Source organism: Mycteria americana, chromosome 2 (genome assembly GCF_035582795.1).
Source record: "Mycteria americana isolate JAX WOST 10 ecotype Jacksonville Zoo and Gardens chromosome 2, USCA_MyAme_1.0, whole genome shotgun sequence".
NCBI classification, from domain to species: Eukaryota; Metazoa; Chordata; class Aves; order Ciconiiformes; family Ciconiidae; genus Mycteria; species Mycteria americana.
The window spans coordinates 152,345,035-152,363,786 of record NC_134366.1 but is presented as its reverse complement, the minus strand read 5'-3'; the positions used below and the strand labels follow the sequence as shown (position 1 = coordinate 152,363,786).

Here is an 18,752-nt window from a genome sequence, read left to right as displayed (position 1 = left end):
TATATATTAACTAAATGTTATAGACAATTTATATATTTTATGCCCAGTTGATCTTTAAATACTCCTAGGTCATGCAAATCCTTAGAATTGGCTATTTGCAGAGGTCTGTCTGTTTGTTGACCAGGGCATTAAAATTCTTTGTTTAGTCTTGCCACTGAGCTCATGAAAAAAACAGGAGCAAATTTGCATTCATCTCCCTCCTGTCCTTGTCTGCTCAGAAGAATGAAGTAAGTACAGGGAAGCCAACATCTAGGAAATACAAGAGTAGCAAGGTCAGGATTGGAAAACTATATGGGAGTTCGGAAATGAGAGCTAGCGCTTTCATTCGCCATGCGCTCACGCAGCTTCATACAGTGTTATAGTTGTCTCATTTTATTGTGAAGGGTTCGTAGGTCCCAGCTGCCCGGTGAAGATACTGCCGATAGCCTGCTGCTGCAGGAGTGCTCACCGTGTAAGTCAGAGTCCTAAAAATGGTCCCCAGCTGCTTTTCAGGCTGTAGCATCAGCGCAGGAACAAAGCGCGGAGGGCTCTCGAATACAAAAGATGTGGTGCCTGCTCAGTCATACAGACCGGGTGAAAACGCAGCCACATTCTATGATCTTTTATGAAAACACACTGATTAGAAAAATTACAATTTCCTTGTGAAGCATGAAGTCCAGTGCAAAGACAAGCTAGTGACCGGTAGCCTGCGGCTCCTTCACTCGGTGCTGTGGCACCCTGCTCGAGCAGGTGCCCCTCTGCCAAGCCTGCAGCCCCCGCAGGAGCCCTCAGCTTTGCCCCCGCTGCCCCACCGACCTCCTTGCCACGCCGCACAAGCGCCATTTGGGAAGACACCCCGTCCCCTGTCTCCGGGGAGATCCTGGGTCTCGGGAATCCTGCCGGGCCCCAGCAATTTGGGGATGACTCCTCCTTTGTCCCAGCCCTCATCTGCCCCGCGGCCACCAGCCCCTCGGTTTGCTCCTCAGCAGCAAACAGATGGTCACACTCATTGCAAGGGGAGAGGGGGTCACTCTGGAGACCCTGGCGATCTCATTCTGGTTTCTGTGGGTTTTTTAACATGCATGGGACACAGATGAAGTCAAAATGCCTTTAACTGCACTAGGAAGGGACAAATGGCTCTCTGCAGGTGCCTGTCTCCCTTCTGTCACTGTAGCAGCTTGGCACCTTGCACAGGATCATGCCTAGCCTTTGGATATGGGCTTTAGGGGCCATGATTAAGCATATCATATATATAGTTATATACTCCTACGCTCATATAGTTAAAACCCATTTCAGACCGTTACCAGTGAGCTCCGAGACTTGAAGGTAATGAAACAAACCTTGAGTTATGCTGGTTCCAGACTGAAGGGATGCCAAATTCAGGATTTTTAATAGAATTTCTCATTACACGTTCTGTGACTTAGTACAACCTCTGCTGTGTTCACATCCATTGATTGCTTTTTATGTGAATTTATTTGGAGAAACACTCACTCCCCTTTCTCTGCATGCCCCACCTGTGTTCTGATAAGGTTTTTTGGGACAGTTTTGGTTCTCTGCTTTCAGACTCAGCATGTTTGCAAAATGCTAGTGACAATAGACATATTTTAAAATTAATTACTGAAGAGAGATTGAATAGGTTTTTTTTTTTCATATCCCTGCAAATATGCCCCACGCCTCTATTTCAAATATTGTACTTGTTAGTCACCCAGGCCCTTATCCAACAAATTTTAATGTCAGTGGAAAGGCTGATGCTGGCTGCAGGGGCTGTTGGATTAGGCATTACAGTGCAATAGCACTGACACTTGCAAGATTTTTTAAGCTGCTCTTACTCGTATTATCCCAAGGTGTGGGGCCGGTCGCATCCCTGGCTCCTTGTATAAGAGGGGGGCAGCTTGGGGCGGGGAGGGGGGGACTGGCACCATGGTCCTCGTTGCCATCCAGTTTCCCAGCTTCTCACTTTACAGTAACAAAGAGGTTTAGTCCCCACTGCTCCAGCGGGGGCTGTTCCCAAGCAGCAAAACGATACGAAATAAGCAGATGTGAGGCCGGGCAATCTTGCAGGGCGGCTGGCAGCGGCTGGAAAACCTTTGTAAAGGCTCCTGCCACTCACCTCCCGAACACTCCTGTAAGTCAGCGATTAAGTGCTCAGGCGGCAGATTAGGAGAGGCTCTGGGGACAGCTCTCCCGAGCCGCTGCTGGCAGCACGGGCAGGGGCGTGAACTGGCGCAGGCAGCAGCATGTGTCTCCTGAAGGGCTGCAAATGTGTGAAACCGAGCTCTCAAATCATCCTGTCGGTGCCTGAACGTACCAGAGGTGCTTTTTTGTGCCAGCACAGGCTGGGTGAGAAGAAAACTGCAGCCAGGTCTTTAGCCAGTTTTTGAAAACCACCCCCAGCCAGGCGCTCTCTCTGATGCCACCATCCCTGCTAGAGCACGGCTTTCCTTAGCAAACGTGCATCCTCCTCCTTCTGCTCTTCCTCCTCCTCCTCCTCGCTGCCCATCCAGGGCGTCCCACCTCCCAGCACTCGGCCACAGCCCGGTTCTCATTCCCTGTCCCCAGAGCAGCTGATATTGGCAGTACATCCCTGATCCTGACAGTTAGTAAGATGATACTAATTTAGAAAACGTTCCTAGAATGTCACTGAAATCTTGATGTTTTGCATTTAAAGAGGACTCGCTGTTCTGCAAAGCAGCGAAAAGGCCGTGCGGGAGCCCTTTTACACAGAGGCTGGTCCGAGCTGTGGGACCTCCCTGGGGTGCAGGAAGCCACCCTTCACGTTTGGGTACTGGCCTCTGGGTGAGGGGACCAGCTGGTCAGAGACCTGGGCAGGGGGACGCACCAGGGCCATCATTTCCCATCACTGTGTTTGCGACGACGGCGGGTGCTGAGCCGTGCTGCGCACTTGTGCCCCACCTGCCCCCGGGCTGCACAGGCTACAGGCACGCGGGTTATTTCTTGTCCTTCCTGCCCTCCTGCCTCTGTGACAGCTGCTGGCACCTTTCCTTCTCCGGATATATTGTTCAAGGGTGGCTTCTCACCGAAAGGGGCAGAGGTTCAGTTCTGATTAGTGCTCAAAATAATAGCAATGCTCTGTCTAGGCAGGGTTTTAAAAGGCAAGGTGGGAAGGTTAGAAACAGAAATACACAGAAGCACAATGCTTTGCAGCCTAGGTAAACCTTCAGCAGGGAGCGAGGGTGCTGGGAGGGGGATGCCAAACCTGCCTGTCCCGGCGTCTGTGGCCCTGCTGCGGTGCCTCGGGTGCTGGACGCACACACGCTGAAACACGCCCCGGCCTCCTGAGCTGGTGAAGTATGTCACCAGGGTGGAGCTGGGCCGAAACACCTTTAACAACCTGACTCTGGATACATTTCCACCCTTCTTGGTCCAAAATCTGTCTCTAGCTATGGTGAGTACTATGTGTCTGAAAAAATCCAAATGTTTCAGGGTTGTTCATAAACACTGCTCCTATAAAGAAGTTTCTCATAAATATCCCTGAGACTTTACTACTAAACTCTGATATAATTCATTTACTGAAATCAGGGTCTGACTTGCAGCCGTGACTCTGTATCCTGAACCACTGCAGATGTAAACAGTATTTAGATGGAGCAACATCTTCCTCAGGTTTCTTGAGGTGCTCTCTCAGGGTCGTTTTCGGCTTTGGGTACCGGCATGAATCCCTTCAGATATGCACTGTGCCCTCCGCAACAGCCGTGTTCCTGTCCCACAGTCTTTCATCCTGCTGTTGATTACACCTGGACAAGCTTCACTGGGCAGGAGAACCCAGTAAGAGCAGGAATTAACTCTGCGCGCTGAAGGCTCTGGCAGAAGGTAGGAGCTGCATTACAATTACGTTGCATTTCTGTAACGGGGTCTCTGGTGGTACCACTAATGAAAATAAGTACCCTATTTAACGCTTCAGTGCGTTCTCCCCTGGTCCACAGTAAAAGCCATTTGTATCATAGTGATGCGGAGGGAGCAGGGACCTTCAGGCTGCCCAAACTCCACTGGTTTCAGTCCCGTTCAGCCCTGGCTCCGTGTGATGCAACTTGAGCCCGGATCCGGCTGCTTTTTGGTACTCCAGGGAACCTCCAGTGATCTGGGCAGAGTTACTCCTCGCTTACACCCACGTAAGTAGGAATGGGACTACAGATGATATGTTTACTTTTTTTTAAAGCTGACTGGGTAACAGAGCCAGAAAGAGACAGCTTTGGTTATAGCGAAATACTAGATTTTTCCGGACTTCTGACACAGTTTTAATTTGTGAGCCCTAACTTCTGGAGTGTCACTAGACCTCCTGTTTAGTAGGAAGCAGCGGGAGCTGATTTCAGCACCCACATGACAGGCAGGAACGCCCTCCAAGCCAGGCCCCAGTGCTGGTGTTGGTTTAGCTGGGGTCCTGGCCGGGAACACTGACTTGCAGTGCTGGGGTAGGGGATGAACAGAGAGCTGTGAGGTCCATCTCAGCAGGTTTGCAGGTCTGTTACCTGTGCTCTGACCCAATTATATTGGGTTGTACGTTATTTGGAGAGAAAGTAGCAAGAACTGCTAAGCTTTAACTTCAAGACTGAGAGGATGGAGCAGCATCTAGCACCTCAGCACATCAAGCTCCCCACACGCATTGCCCAGGAGACCTTTGAGCAGCAAAACCCCTGGAGAAGAGAGACTTGAGCTGGAGGTGAAAGTAGCCACCAAACTGAGGAAGATCATCTGCCTGGAAAACTGTAAAAATGGCAAACAACCTTTCCATTTACATTGCCTCTTGCATCTTTTGGAGAGGAAGGATGAAAAACCAGTTTGTGCAAGATGCTGAGGGGCTATAGCTCTTCTTGATTGCAACGAAACCACCTGGAACTTTGGGGCTTCGCCTTGAAGAGTGCTCCAGACAACACGGGAAATAGTTCTCCATGCCTGATAGAGGCTTGAGGTATTCCCTGGGACTACAGTTTGTGCCGGAGGACAGCCCAGGGATGTGCAGCAGGCTCCGTACCCCAGCAGTCAGTCCCAGCTCCAGCGTGGTTGTACGGGGTCTGGCTGGGATAGAGTTAACTTCCCTAGGTCAATCCACCACAACAGTTATTAACGGGCTCTGGAGTTGCTGTGCACAGGGGAGCAAATTAGGCCAATAGCTTTCGCAATGTGCAAAATGCTCCAGGATGTAGAGGGCTCTTCGAAAAGTCTCTGTCTTTCTTGTATTACCCTGGTGTTGAGAATGCTGTAGCTCGCTGGAAGACTCATATTTTTCTTGCCAACTTGCCAGTTTCAATCATTTTGATACCTTGTAGCTTATTTCACATAACCTTTGGATTATGTGAGCTCCAGCAGGAGTCCTAGTGTGAGTAAGGCTGCAGAAGAGGCGTGCGGCTTGCTTGGTTACCTTCTGCAATGGCAGTACACCAGGCTGGGACCCATGTAGAGGATCTGCTATACTGTATATCAGCAGGAATGGAAGATTGGTCCTCTTGCCCTGTTTGGCAATCAAAATGGGATTTCTTTGAGCATGCTGTCTCTCTGAGCATGTCTCTGTCTACTCCTGCTGTCCCAACCCCAAGTAGCTTTTGAAACCACTGCCCACATCCAGACTGGCAGAAGGGTGGAAATTTCAAGAGGAACAAGTTCCTCCGTGTTTTGTGAAAACTGGTAGGTTATTAAAGGAAACAAAAAATAACAATCTCTTGCCCAAGGACACATGGGGAGAGTTCAGGTCTTCTTTATGCAGTTTAATCAGTTAAGACGCACTGCTAGACCGGCCATGCAGCATGTGATGAAGTCCAGGGTTGCTACCAGCATCATTTCTGGTACAGCTAACATGTCCAAAACTGTCAATGTGGAGTAGGAGGGCAGCTGAAGACAGAGCGTGACTGGCCTGCAGGCCCTGGGGATGAGCTGGGCTCCCTGTGGAGGCAGTTTGGAAACAGCAGGGAAGAACTGGAAGGATTTTGGAGCTGTCTGCAGATGTGGGGGAGACTTGGGAGCCTTGCAGTGACGAGTCATACGGGACGTGGAGCAGGTCTGGAGTCACTGTGGTGGGGAGCACAGGGGCCATAAGACGTGACTCTAGAGGAAACCGGGTTTCTCTCTTGGCTCTTTGGAAATAACACTTTTTCGGTAATCAGATAACAGTGAGTTTGCTTTGGCATCGTAGGGAGAAAAAAAAAGATCTTTTTTTTCCATTCGCTCTGCCCCCCTTAGTAGCAAAATGTATTTATTTCAACCAGTAGTGGGAATCAGTTCCTACTCGTCCTAGGAGCTTCCACTGTTGCCTCTACTGGCATTATTTTCATTTGAGAGATGCATTTCTAATGGCTATCTGCTTTGCTGGCTGTTTTAAAAATCAAAGGCAGTGATCATGATAAGGCAAGGCAATGACTTTTTCCCTTTCATTTTGGCCTACCCCCCTTCTTTTGATCAGCTACCTCGATCTAGTCCTTGTCTGTCAGTGTCAGGGTGGCACTGACTTTGTTGTGTAGATGCCGTTTACTGTGCACCCGCTGCTTAACTGCTTTATGCTGTCTATGTTTATTGCTGCTAATCCACCAAAGACCTTAAAATCCAATAAAATTTGCCCCTTGGCAACGTGAAAATCTCCCTCATCCAATACATTTTCCAACACAGAATTTCCAGGAGATAAATCCAGGCTCATTTTATATTGTTTTTGTTTTTGCATTGCCTAGTTATGAAATGTCGCATGACAACAGTTTAAAATGGTGACTAATTACCAGCATAGTGGAACTTGCTTCTTTTGCCTTTTAGGAATGACTTCTCCTGCCTTCTTCCAGGACAGAAGTACCTTTCGGTAAAACAATTCAAAAGAGACAAATATGCAGATAGCTAAGAGAAGTCAAATACTTGAACTGTTTCTCCCCTTTATCGTGGACTGTAGTTTCAAGGACTCAATGCTCTTTGCCAAACACTTAACTTACCTTGAAAAGGAAAATTTTGAGTTCGAGTCTAACCAACCCAGCAGTAGGGTGAATGGAGAGATGTGTCATCGCCTCCCTTGCGTCCTCAGGGCAGTGCCTGTGGGACAAGCAGGAGGTATTTGGGATCAGTGATGGCCGCTGTTCCATACCTTTGTGCCTTTTTGGAAACCATTTTTAGCTCAGCCACTCTGACCAGAGCTGAAGGGAACGGTGTTGAGAACTGGCTTTCTTTCCTCCAGCCAGGTAGGCTTCCCATTCCCCAGGCATCTCTATCCCTTCCTAGTTCAAGTTTGTCTGTCCATCCAGCTCTTCCTCTCTGACACTGTGACCATATTCCGTGTTGGCAACGTCTTCATCACCAGATTTCACCAGCACAATATTGCTTTTTTGTGCCTGATTGATTAAATCAGAGCACTCCCAAGCCTGGTCCTCAAGGAGCTCTGCTGGTGTCCACTTGCCAGCTTCCAGGCTCAGCAAGTTGTTGCCCGCTGGCCAGTTCCTCCTCACGATTCTTGTATTATGTTGCATCATTTCCATTTTAACTAATAATTTTCTACATTGTGTCAAGTTGGGTGGTTTAGTGGTGTCTAGGTAAATCTCATTTCCTTTGACCAGTAAAATCCTTTTATCAAAAGTAGATATTGGCTAAGCTGGATACTTCTGTTTGACAAAGGTATGGGTTTGTATTCTCTTCCTCTATGTTTGTTCTTCCCTTAAAATTTTGTTTTATGCTTTGTGTGCTATGTAGAACAGATAAAAGGGCCCATATTTGTGAGTATTACTTACCGTCCTTTTATTAGAGACAGCCTGAACTACCCCGAAGTAGAAATATTTATTAGAAATACTTGCTGCCAGACTTACCGTTTCATTTGCCAGTTCTTTCATTATTCTGTGATCCTTAGATACAGATCATCTGGTCTTTTGATTCAAGCACATTAAAAGTCTTCACATTTTATTCCATTTCAGGTTTGGTAATTTTCATCCACGTATTCTTAGTCTAATTAGCTACCCTGTCTTTGCCCCTCTGTTCATTGTCTTCTCTTACTGCAAACTGAGATGAAGGATTAAATTTGTTTTGGGACCATACCTAGATAATCTTTAATTTGGATATTACTCTGCCTGCATAATAACTCCTCTCTCTCCTTGTTCTCATCTTACTGGGCTGGCTTACAGCACTTAACTACTTGGGTGAGTTTCTTTTCCAAAGTTAACACTGTTTGGGGGCAGCTTTTACTCGACCCCTTTCAAAATTTTCAGTCTCTTGTTCACCAGTTTTGGGTAACAGTTCATCAAATTCAGCATTAATAAAACATCGCTCTCCTACTTGAATTTTCCTGAAGCAGATAAAATAAGCAGCTGTAGCACCTTGCACAGCCCTGGAGAGGAGAGCGCAGGGCTCTGCTGTGCGGCTGTGTGATGAGGCTCCAGGGAGCAGGGCAGGGAAGAAGCAGGAGCAGGGCAGGGAAGGAGCAGGAGCAGGGCAGGGAAGAAGCAGGAGCAGGGCAGGGAAGGAGCAGGAGCAGGGCAGGGAAGGAGCAGGAGCAGGGAAGAAGCAGGAGCAGGGCAGGGAAGGAGCAGGAGCAGGGCAGGGAAGAAGCAGGAGCAGGGCAGGGAAGGAGCAGGAGCAGGGCAGGGAAGGAGCAGGAGCAGGGAAGAAGCAGGAGCAGGGCAGGGAAGGAGCAGGAGCAGGGCAGGGAAGGAGCAGGAGCAGGGAAGAAGCAGGAGCAGGGCAGGGAAGGAGCAGGAGCAGGGCAGGGAAGAAGCAGGAGCAGGGCAGGGAAGGAGCAGGAGCAGGGCAGGGAAGAAGCAGGAGCAGGGCAGGGAAGGAGCAGGAGCAGGGCAGGGAAGAAGCAGGAGCAGGGCAGGGAAGGAGCAGGAGCAGGGAAGAAGCAGGAGCAGGGCAGGGAAGGAGCAGGGCAGGGAAGGAGCAGGAGCAGGGCAGGGAAGGAGCAGGGCAGGGAAGGAGCAGGAGCAGGGAAGGAGCAGGCTGCAGTGAGCGGGTGCCGCGCAATGCCTCGGAGGGTCTGTGACCTCCTGGGAGAGGGGGGCTGAGCAGGACGGGGTGGCAGCAGTGCCCAGGCTCAGTGGGTCAGGAGCAGAGGTTCTTGCTTCTGTCCGTATTTGTCTTCTCTTTGCATCTTCTTAAAAAGTTAATGCATTTGTAATCTAGAAGCCATCCTCAAACAGCTGAAGAAAAAAAAAATCATGAAGATTTAATGGGTACACCAGCTGCAAAATGCTGCTCTTGCCCACACTGATGAGGCAACGGAGGCGAGGGCTGGACCCACAGCACCCGGCTGTGGCCGGTCATCTGGCTCGCCAAAGCTGTGTCCCTCTTGTTATGGTGATGGCTTCACGTTTGCTCCAGTTTGTTTTGTTTTGCCGAGTTTGGTTGCTGGGATTTAGCACAGCTGGGCAACTTGCATTATCCCACTCAGAGATAACGTGGGAAAACAGTTTTCACTTGCTACGAGGAGGCTGGGGACATCTGTTGTGGCTGGACAGGGTCATCTCGGCGAAGGACAGAAAGGTACTTCACGCAATGAGGCCCTTCACTCGAAGGATGACATAGTTCTTAGTTCCTGTTAAAGACAGATGAGAGCAGTAAATGCAACAGACACCGGTAACTGGATCTCACAGAATTTGGCTGTTCCTAGCTTGCTTTCATTGATTCTTGGGGTATTTCTACATGTTTTTGGCAGGCAGTTGTTGGCTCTGTCTACAGCAACCAAACATTGAGTGTGGTTACTTCTTCACTTGGTTTGGTTTTGGTGGTTTTTTTTTCCATGTAAACCCTGTGGCTTCCAGTCAATTCAAACCAGGGGCAGTGAGCTCATACCTGCCTGCAAAGCACCGTGTGTGCGTACCCCCAGAGTCAGCTAAGTCAAGAGAAAAACTGATAGATTGGGTTGATTTGTGGGAGTCTGCCTTTACATTCAGGTTCACATTCAGGTTACATTCAGGTTCACAGGTGCCAGAGCCTGCGGTATGAAAACAACGCGTGCGCTTGCCTTTGTGCAAGCGCTGTTGGCTTGCACTGCAGGTATGGGACTAACCGGTGTCCACATGCCTGTCCTTCTCAGAGCAAGGTCAAGGACTCATGCAGGCGCCAGCAGTGCCAGCTCTGGGGCTGGAGAGATGGCGGCAGCGTGTGCTGGAAAAGGCGAAAGTGAGAAGTGGGTTGTCAAAGGGATGGAGTCAGACACTGCTGCCGGAGTCGGTGCTCGGGCGCAGCCGGGTCCTCCCCATCGGCTCGGGCAGAGCTGGTGCTGAAGTAGCAGGGGTCCTCCATGTCCCAGCACGATACCCTTGCCGGCTCCCAGTCCTGTGTTTAGGAAATGTAGCACAAATTTATCACCACTTACCTCTTGGGTATCAAAGGGAGAAAGGGGAAAAGTGCGTGTTATCAAGGAAAGGGCAAATGTAAGTCAGAAAATACATGCCAAAAATGCTTTCATTGCTATCTCTTCAGCAGCTACTGACACTGGGAAACCTTTCTCTATTATCTGTGGAGGAAGAAGTTAACGAAGCGCCTGCCAGAAACGCTGTATAACGATGCATGCAAGGACAGCGAGTTCCCCTTCCAAGAGCGAAAATCCAGGGCTTTCTTCTGAGCCGACCTTTTTTGTTCTACTCCGAACCCTGCCTGCCCACTGATAAAAAGCCAGGCAAAGCCTGACGATTTAGAGTTTACCCATCCAGTGTAAACTAGCTGCTGGGGAGGCGCTGGGCGACTGGCAGGGACACGGACATGTCCTGCTCAGGACGGGCAGGGAAATGAAGCAGAGTCAGTTGTTTATTCTGTCCAAATTCAACCCAGGTGAGATTTTCCCCCACGGCCAGATAAAGGCTGGGTGGCAAGCCGGGGCTGGGCAAGGAGGGGGCGGGCAGTGAGCAGTGCAGCCTGAAGCCCCCCGCCGTGGGGTTGTTCTGGGGACAGGGATGTGCACACAGGCACCAGCCGGGCTCCCGGGAGCGGGCTGCAAATGCCACTGTCCTTTGCAGAGGAAAACAGGTCTCCAGTGCCAAGAGCTGACCTGCTTCCAAGTGCCGCGGAGCCATGGGAAGTGCCGGACCACGGTGTCTCCACGAAGGAAGGATAATGTCATGCTCTCGTTTCTGAGCGCGGGCAATGAAACACCATGTCAAAGGTGTGGTGAAATTCATCTTTTAATAAATCAGGCTGTTCACACACTGGTATATTTAACAGGAGTGTGATATAGTATTTCCATGTGAGGGTGCAGGCTGGTGATTTGTTATTACAAATTAAATACTAGCAGCTACTCAGATAAGATAAGCTGCACAGAAGTGGATGGCAGCAGCTCAAGTGAAAGGAGAAGAAAAAGAGGAAGAAAATGAGGGAGTGGAAGCATAGGAAAAGAAAAATAAGTAAAAAGAAAAACATTTGAAATTTGCCAAGGGTGATAAACGCTGTGAAGATTTTTTTAAAAACTGGAAATGTTCCTTTTTAATATAGGTGGGACTAAAATACAGATGACTGAATTCCTGTTACAGTTTTCTGTTCCTTTCTCCCTGTTGGAGAAAGATTTATTTGGGAGCAAAAGGATATTTCTATCTTGTTTCTTTGTTTTTCTGCACTCGCTATCGCTGTGTGCATGGTTGGTTTCCATGATGCTGTCAGGCACTTGGGCTCTCATCCAGCAAATGCTTAAGCACACATGTAACATCCCAGCCAGCGTAAGGTTATCCATGTGCTTAGATGACTTTGGGTCAGGATCTTAATATCTCTGCGGCTCAGATGTGACTTCCACACAGCAAGGAGGAGATGCAGAAGAGCCAGACAACTAGAAAATGTTATTGTGAGACCACAGAGATCCTGCCAAGAGGGCTTAGGGGGTAATTTGCTACCTGAAATATTATTTCGATCGGGGGGAAAAATTAGTAAATCAGTTATTCTCCAGAAAGTGCTGCTTTCAGCCCTTTGAAGCAATCAGCAAATTCAGTCCAAATGAGCCACATCAGGTTAAACTGTGCAAATAGCAGAGTTTGAGAGGAGAGGGTGGGCTGTGCTTCCCGGCCCAGCGGTCCCCCAGGACAAGGGAGGGTGACTGCCAGTGGGGACAATGATGGTGGCCCCTCCTGCCCACGTGGCTCTTTGCTGAAATCCCGTTGCAGATTAAGACCTTTGTTTCCAAATATCCTTGGCTTGTTTTAAAAATGCCCAAAACGCTTTCTTTGATCCAAAGTGCTATTTTTTCCCTGCATGTTGCCAAGTAATCAATTTTTGTTTGATCCAAATGACTTTTCCCTGTTTTCTTTCAGTTTGGCCCCCAGATAAGTGCACACAACTCAAATGCATCAATGGAAAGCATCCACAGTCAGCAGCAAAGTCTTCTGGCTGGTCCCTTAGGAGGTACTGATCGTGATTGCTAGACGAAGGGATATTTTTCCAGCTAAGAGTATTTTAGTTTTCATCTGCTCTCTTAAGTTTTTGAGCTTGTCTCTTTGTGCTTCAGCGCCAGTGAAGTGAGATCCCTGCACGCGTGATTCCCATCCAGCACACTTGCTATTGCCCAGAGGCCAAATGTTTGACATGATGGACAACCTCAACTCCTCTTGCTCTCCTGGCTGCGGTTTGGGGGACAGCACAGGCTTGAGGTCCTTCCCAACAAGCAGGAAGGCATGAGGCCACCCTCTTGGGGGAGAGGCTTGGTGCTGCAGGATCCAGTGGTGCTGTGACACCAAGTCTCTGGGCCAGAGAATGGGCCCTGGCTCCTTTTAGCTGCCAGAGTAGATGTAGTCTTGGAAGACATGCAAGGTGGCAGAAAGTGATTTTCATCTTACTCATGGTTCAAGACGCTTTTCCCATCTAACCAACGAGTACTGCAGAGTGAGGGTGAGGAACCAGCCCTGCGTTGCAAGGGAAATCCAGGAGAACAGGCAGAGAGAGGAGAGGACGTGGGAACATCAGCATAGGGGAGGAGATGCAGGAGGGATGCACCAGCCCCAAAAGTGATCAGCTCCTGTGAGTAGGCAGGTGCAAGTAAAAGCTTTAAAAGACCATGTGAGAAGCTATTGCATGTCTCAGGGGGAAGAAAAATCAACATAATACTGCCTAAGGATAGATGATGACATTATTGAGGCTCAAATGCCAGAAAAATCGTTGCAGACCAAGTGATCCTTTCTACAAAATATATCACAAAAAGGCAACTTGCAGTGCAAGAGCTCTCCACCACCCCTCAGCAGCACCCATCAGAGGTCTTTGTTTGGGAACGGGTCCTTGCGGCCGATGCTCACACCCTCCCAGCGCTCGGGTCTGGTGGCTCTTCTCGGTGCATTGGAAGGGCGCTGGGGGAACCCCTAAAGCCACTGGTGCTGTACAGGTACCTAAAATTATTGCTCCTGAAAGGGGAATCGTTCACCCTCCCTGGGAGCAGGAATTAGTGGCACTAAAGAGCCATGACAGATATATGGAGAGCGCAGGATTTTCTTACAGTGCTGCATTCCTGGGAAACCATCTTCCACCTGATTTGACTCGAACAATAATTCTTTCACTGGGCCGCCGTCAGTGAATGGGGTGGGCTGAACCACTTTTCTTTCTTGTTTTTATTTCAAACCCCCCTGTGCTGGTAGTGCCATGTCAGCTGTATCAAAACTAAAATGTCTTTTCCTGTGGGGTTTCTTCCACCCTGTTTTTCTACAAGAGCAAAAGTCAACATGACAACATTTTGCTGAGCCCTGTTTCTGTCTCTTTTTTATCTATATTACGGATGCCAATGGAAACATTAGCCACTCTTTCAAACAGCAAGCTGCAGAGGCCAGCAAAACACATGTGGTAAAACACATGTGGTTTGTCTTATATATATAACATTAAATTCATGCCTACTTGCCTTTTTTTACTTTTATTTTTAAAAACAGTAAAAAGTCATGGATATTTGAGGGAAGACTTCAAGGCAAAGCACTTTTGTAAGTGTTGTTTTGGTAAGAGGAAAGCCAAGAGTGGATTCTCAGCTGCTTACACGGATGTGGCTCCTTTCTGAGAGCAGGGAGGCTTTGCTGATTGACACCAGGGAAGATCTAGTCTTTTGTGGGTTCAAAGATCAACCCATATAGAGTTTCTGCTCCCTGCGTGTCTTCCATTTTATGGGCAAACAAATGTTATCTATTGTTAGCTCTGCAGAGCCAAAAGAAACAGGGGAGGAAAAGCTGGATTGTGTCCCACCTTGTAGCACTGTATCTGCATGTACGTTAGGGGCAGGGTCCCAATACATGTATGCTATAGGTGGGTTTAGGTATTATGGACATCTATGTGTATATGATGATGTTTAACACATGTTACTGCACTCAGTGAAGCTCTGACAGACTGTCCATCATGTTGGGGGTGAGGGAGCCAACCCACGTCCCCTGGTAGTGCCCGCCGTGGGCCCCAGGCGTGGAGGGGTGGAAGGGAGAGAGGGGGTCCCAAATGCAGGATAAAGACCTTTCCCCATGAGGCACTGTGTCCCCGTAGCAGGAGGAGGAGTGTGAGTCTTTGTACTGTGGTCCCAGGTGGATGCATTTGTTTCTCAGCAGGCTTCAGCCTTTAAATATCTTTTATGTATTTTTCCAGTCAGTGCCCATGTCTCATTGCTTTGCGCTCACTTGGTTGATTGACACTACAGAAGAGACTGGTTTGGTGTTGGGGGTTTTATCGTGGAAAAGTTAAATCAGGAAATACAGGCTTTTCTGCCACTTTTAACAGGCTGCTTTGGCTCTCCAAGGATGTTGCTGTTATTTGGATGCTTTGGCTCTCCGAGGATGAATGCTGTTGCTGTTATTTCTGTGTTCATCTGCGTGGTGTAAAGGTCTCCCTTGCCCCTAGTCCTGGAAAGCTTTGCGGGTTACAGCAAGTCCTGGGGAGAAGTAAGGGTTTCAGTCAGAAATTCAGAAAATCTCCCTGTGGAAGAGTTATCCCCAGCCACCATCGGTGGGGAGGCACAGCAGGACCTCTGCTGAGTCCTGGGAACTGGGAACAGCACATTTTAGGCTGCCGTTATTATATGTTTTTCAGAGCATTGGTCATTTTTTTTTTTTCACTTACTGTCTTTCAACTGGCTGAAAATTATAACCTTCACAACGTGTAATTAGTACGTCCTTATAAACACCATGCATGCTTAAAAAGCTCCTCTGGGCTCTTGCCTTGCAGCAGAAATACCCTGTAAAGGAGAGTGAAGTTTTTATGCTGGAGGGCAGAGGTGCTCTGCACACCCGTGTGTGTGTCTGTAGGTGTGGAGGACTGGGCTTACGTGGGTGGAGCGGGCACGGGTCCTCGGGCGGCTGCGGGGAGCTCTGGGGGGACCCTGCCCGGCCGCCTCCACCAGCCCTTGAGAGCATCAGCAAAATGCTATCGAAATGTTTTGGATGATTCAAATGCATGTGTTGCATTGTCCACTTTTGTGAAAGGGCCTTTAAAAGAATCAAAAATACTAAAATCTCTCCCCGGTGCACACATTTTTGACAGACTAATAGAAAGTAATGCACTACGCAGTGTTGATGGGTATCTTTTTCAACTGCAATCCCAAACTTTCTGTTGTATTGTACAAACATTGCCATTAAGTGAAAAAATACATCTGTATGTTATGGTACAGTTTTATTGGTGAGTTTTGGCATGAAGTTTCAGCCTTCTACAGCGGATTACTATGTGTGATTATATGTAACACGTAGTAATCAGTGGGGTTTTTAAAATTCATCACATTATTCTTGTTCTGTTGAACTGTGACAGGTTTCCCAGCTAATTGTGAATATTTTCTTTTTAAGGCATGCATTTTAGACAGTGGGGACTGCCTTATCTTATTGCAATAACTCTTTGAGCCCTCTTCACTGCTTTGCAGTGGGGCCCGGGGGCAGCTGACGATGCCAGAGGGCTTTGCCCCCTGCTATGAACTGCCCCTGGGAAGCCCCGGCACAGTGACGGTGTTGGAAAGGTGTGCTGGAGAGAGAGACGCATGTCTCACTAGATGCTACAGAAACCAGCTTGGCTGTTATTGCTGTTGAGATAAGTATCCCAAGGGCCTGCTCTCGTGCTCAGGAGCAGGGTGCAAAGGAGGGTGATGGGGCTCAGTGGTCCCCACTGCCCCCGCCGTCCTCCCGCTGCCTTGGATGGAGGGAAGCCCTCCCCAGCACCCCTTCACACCCTTTCCTGGGCTGTCTTTTCTTCTTTTTCTTTTTTTTTTTTAATATTTTCCATTTCACCTGCTGCAAAGGGGCCAAAGCCAATTTCAGCTGAGGATGCCCAGTGTTTGCATTTGCAGATCCCATGCGGCTTTACATCCGCTTCCACTTTCACCAGAGCCATCTATTGCGGTTGACTCCTGGTATTTCATATCCCGGGCACAGGTCAGTAGCCATCACTGACTCAGATGAGCACAGGAGTATTTTCTTGTGGCTGACACTTTGCCTTTCCTCCCTGCTTCTCGCAGGTGAAAGCCTCTCCCTCCTCCCAGCCTCTCCTGTGTCTTGCCCCTTGCGTGTGTGCTGTGAGGCTCTGGTAAGGCGATGTGCAGAGAGGAAAAAAGGAAATTTGGGGGAAGGAGTGGATTTTAGCTAGAGTTACAAGGAAATCTGAGACACCGGTGTCAGGTCTCTGCCTGCAGGATAAGGCTGCGGAGGTGAGTCGGAGCCAGGTGGAGGCAGGCACTGCTTCATCCCCCTGCCCGGGATGCTTTGCCGGGAGCAGCAAGAGAAGTGTCGCGGGCAGGAGCAGGCGAGCAGGAGGGGCTGGTAGCCGAGGCTTGGGCACACGAGGCCAAGCCGGCCAGGCGCCTCCGGGGGCCAGCCCACAGCCCCGCACGGGCAGAGTTGCTGAAGACCAAGCTCGCGTCTCTGTGGCTACGAAGAAAACCCCAGCTGCGTGTCATTTTGAAAGACCCAGATTTTCGCCAGCCGGTGCGGCGCCCGGCTGCGCATCATCGAGGTGCCCAGGGGCGCACGGAGGGCAGCGCTTTCGCCCCCGTGCCTGGGCGACCCAGGCGCGTAAGTCTTTTTTCCGCTCGAGGCTGGGGATGCAGGAGGAAGAGGAAGAGGGAGGTGTGTTTTCTTACGAGGACGGGGTTAAGAGAGCGTCGACGATGGGACCGACCCCCGGCGCAGCCAGCTCCAGCCAGCCCCGCGTGTTTGGGTTGTCCGGGTGCCCGTGATGGTTCCAGGGCGCGCAGTGTGACAGATGACCTATTGAAATAATTTCGGAGCAGTGCTGGGGTTGCCAGGACAACCAGTGCTCCCTGGGCTTGCGCCGGGCCATGTGACGGCCGCCTTGACGTCAGCTGGAGGCAGAGCCTGCGGTTTCGGCCGCGCAGCCAAAGCCTTGTGAGAACCTAGTGGATGCTGGATTTATCCCCGCCGCCGCCGCCGCCGCTGCTGTTTCTCAGGGGCTGCCAGAGCATGGACTATTAAAAACTTGCATTTCTGCAGTGTGAGGTAACAATTTGCTTTACGTTCTTGTCAGGTGGTTTGGGGTTTTTTTTTCCTTTAAAAAAAATAGGATAGAAAGCAGCTTATCGTGACTGATATTTTGTTCACTTGTTTGTTTTGGCTGGAAGTTTGCCTTGATGAACAAGCCCGGCACTATCAGATAAATGCAAAGCAGCTTCCAGTTACTAATTCTGTGTGCAGACTGCAAAGCGGAGTTAAATTTAGATTAATGATCCGTGAAAGGAGAATAAAATGATATTGTTCTCGTTTGACACTTTAGGAATATAAACGAACACGAGTAATCCTAGGCTAATGCATTCGGGAGTTAAAAGAAATGATGTTTAGGTGTTGTGTTGATTTGGGCATCTCTACAGCTTTGTACCTCTGTGGAACTTGTAGTTTTTTAACGCTGTCCAATTCAGGCGGGTTTGTACCCAGCGTGTTCAGTGAGAGGCAAGCCAGCAGCCGATGCAGCTAGAACAGCTTGAAATCCAACTCCCAAAGTTCGAGCCTTTAAATCATCTTTGTTCACACGGAGTCCCCGCACCACGCACGCTCCCCAGGCTTTCTGTCCCTCTCCTGGGGCATGTGGCACTCTTGACCATATAGTGTTTACAGAGGAACCGATCAAGAGCTTCCTGAAAAATTATCTGAAATACGCCAAGAGAGCAACATCGCTGTAACACAGGCTTTTACCCTTTTTCTCACACACACATGCACGGCTTGTTTTTCACCTTTTTTTTTTTTCTTCTGTTGTGGGTTGAGAGCGGTTAGACTAGCTAAAAAAAGAACAGCAGCATGAACAACACCACGGTAATTGGAAAAAGAAATGCTGTTTGGGGCTTTTTGTAAAAAGAAGAGGGAGTTTGGGTCTGTTTCTGTATTGCGCTTACTCCGAGGGGGCTGTTGTGGGGAAGGAGATCCCGGGGCTCCTGAAGTTTAGTGCCACAGCCTGAGCTTGCTTGTGTGGGAACATATAGATTCGTTCTAAGAACAGATTACAGCTGAAGCATCATGTGCGTTGTTTCCTGGAAAAGTATGCTAGATCGTTCTTATCTCCTCTAATTATATATTCCTGTTCCCTTCCTCCCAAAGTTCAAAGGGTTTATTGATAATGGTAATGATTTTCTAAAGCAGCTGCCACTCTGAAACAATCACAGAGCTACAAAACAATTTAAAACACAGAGCAATAAAAGATAAAAAAATTCTATAAAAATTATTCTGATGTTACCACATGCAGCAGAAGTAATTGTTTCAGAAAGGGAGCCAAGGCAGAGATTAAAACTGAAAGCACTTCTGTAAGGAAAGTTATGGCTTAGTGCTCTGGATTTCACTGCATTTGGCATTCTTAACAGAGCAACACGGATAAATGCATCTGAAACCTCTAAACCATTTCACTTGGCGTTATCATCTCATCTGTTCTTTCCAATTTAACTCTAAAAT

At 48.8% G+C, this 18,752-nt stretch overlaps 1 protein-coding gene across 2 annotated transcripts in view; it reads left to right on the top strand.

Annotated features, from left to right (window-relative positions):
* NCALD (neurocalcin delta) overlaps window positions 1-18,752 on the top strand; it is a 128,042-nt gene that overhangs the window by 58,210 nt on the left and 51,080 nt on the right. Inside the window, exon 1 of one of the 2 annotated variants that reach the window (XM_075495064.1) lies at window positions 17,188-17,315. The exons of the other annotated variant lie outside the window; for it this stretch is intronic. The gene's annotated coding sequence lies outside the window, so the exon portion shown is untranslated. Of the gene's footprint in view, window positions 1-17,187; window positions 17,316-18,752 lie in introns of those variants that run through there. 2 annotated transcript variants of the gene reach the window in all.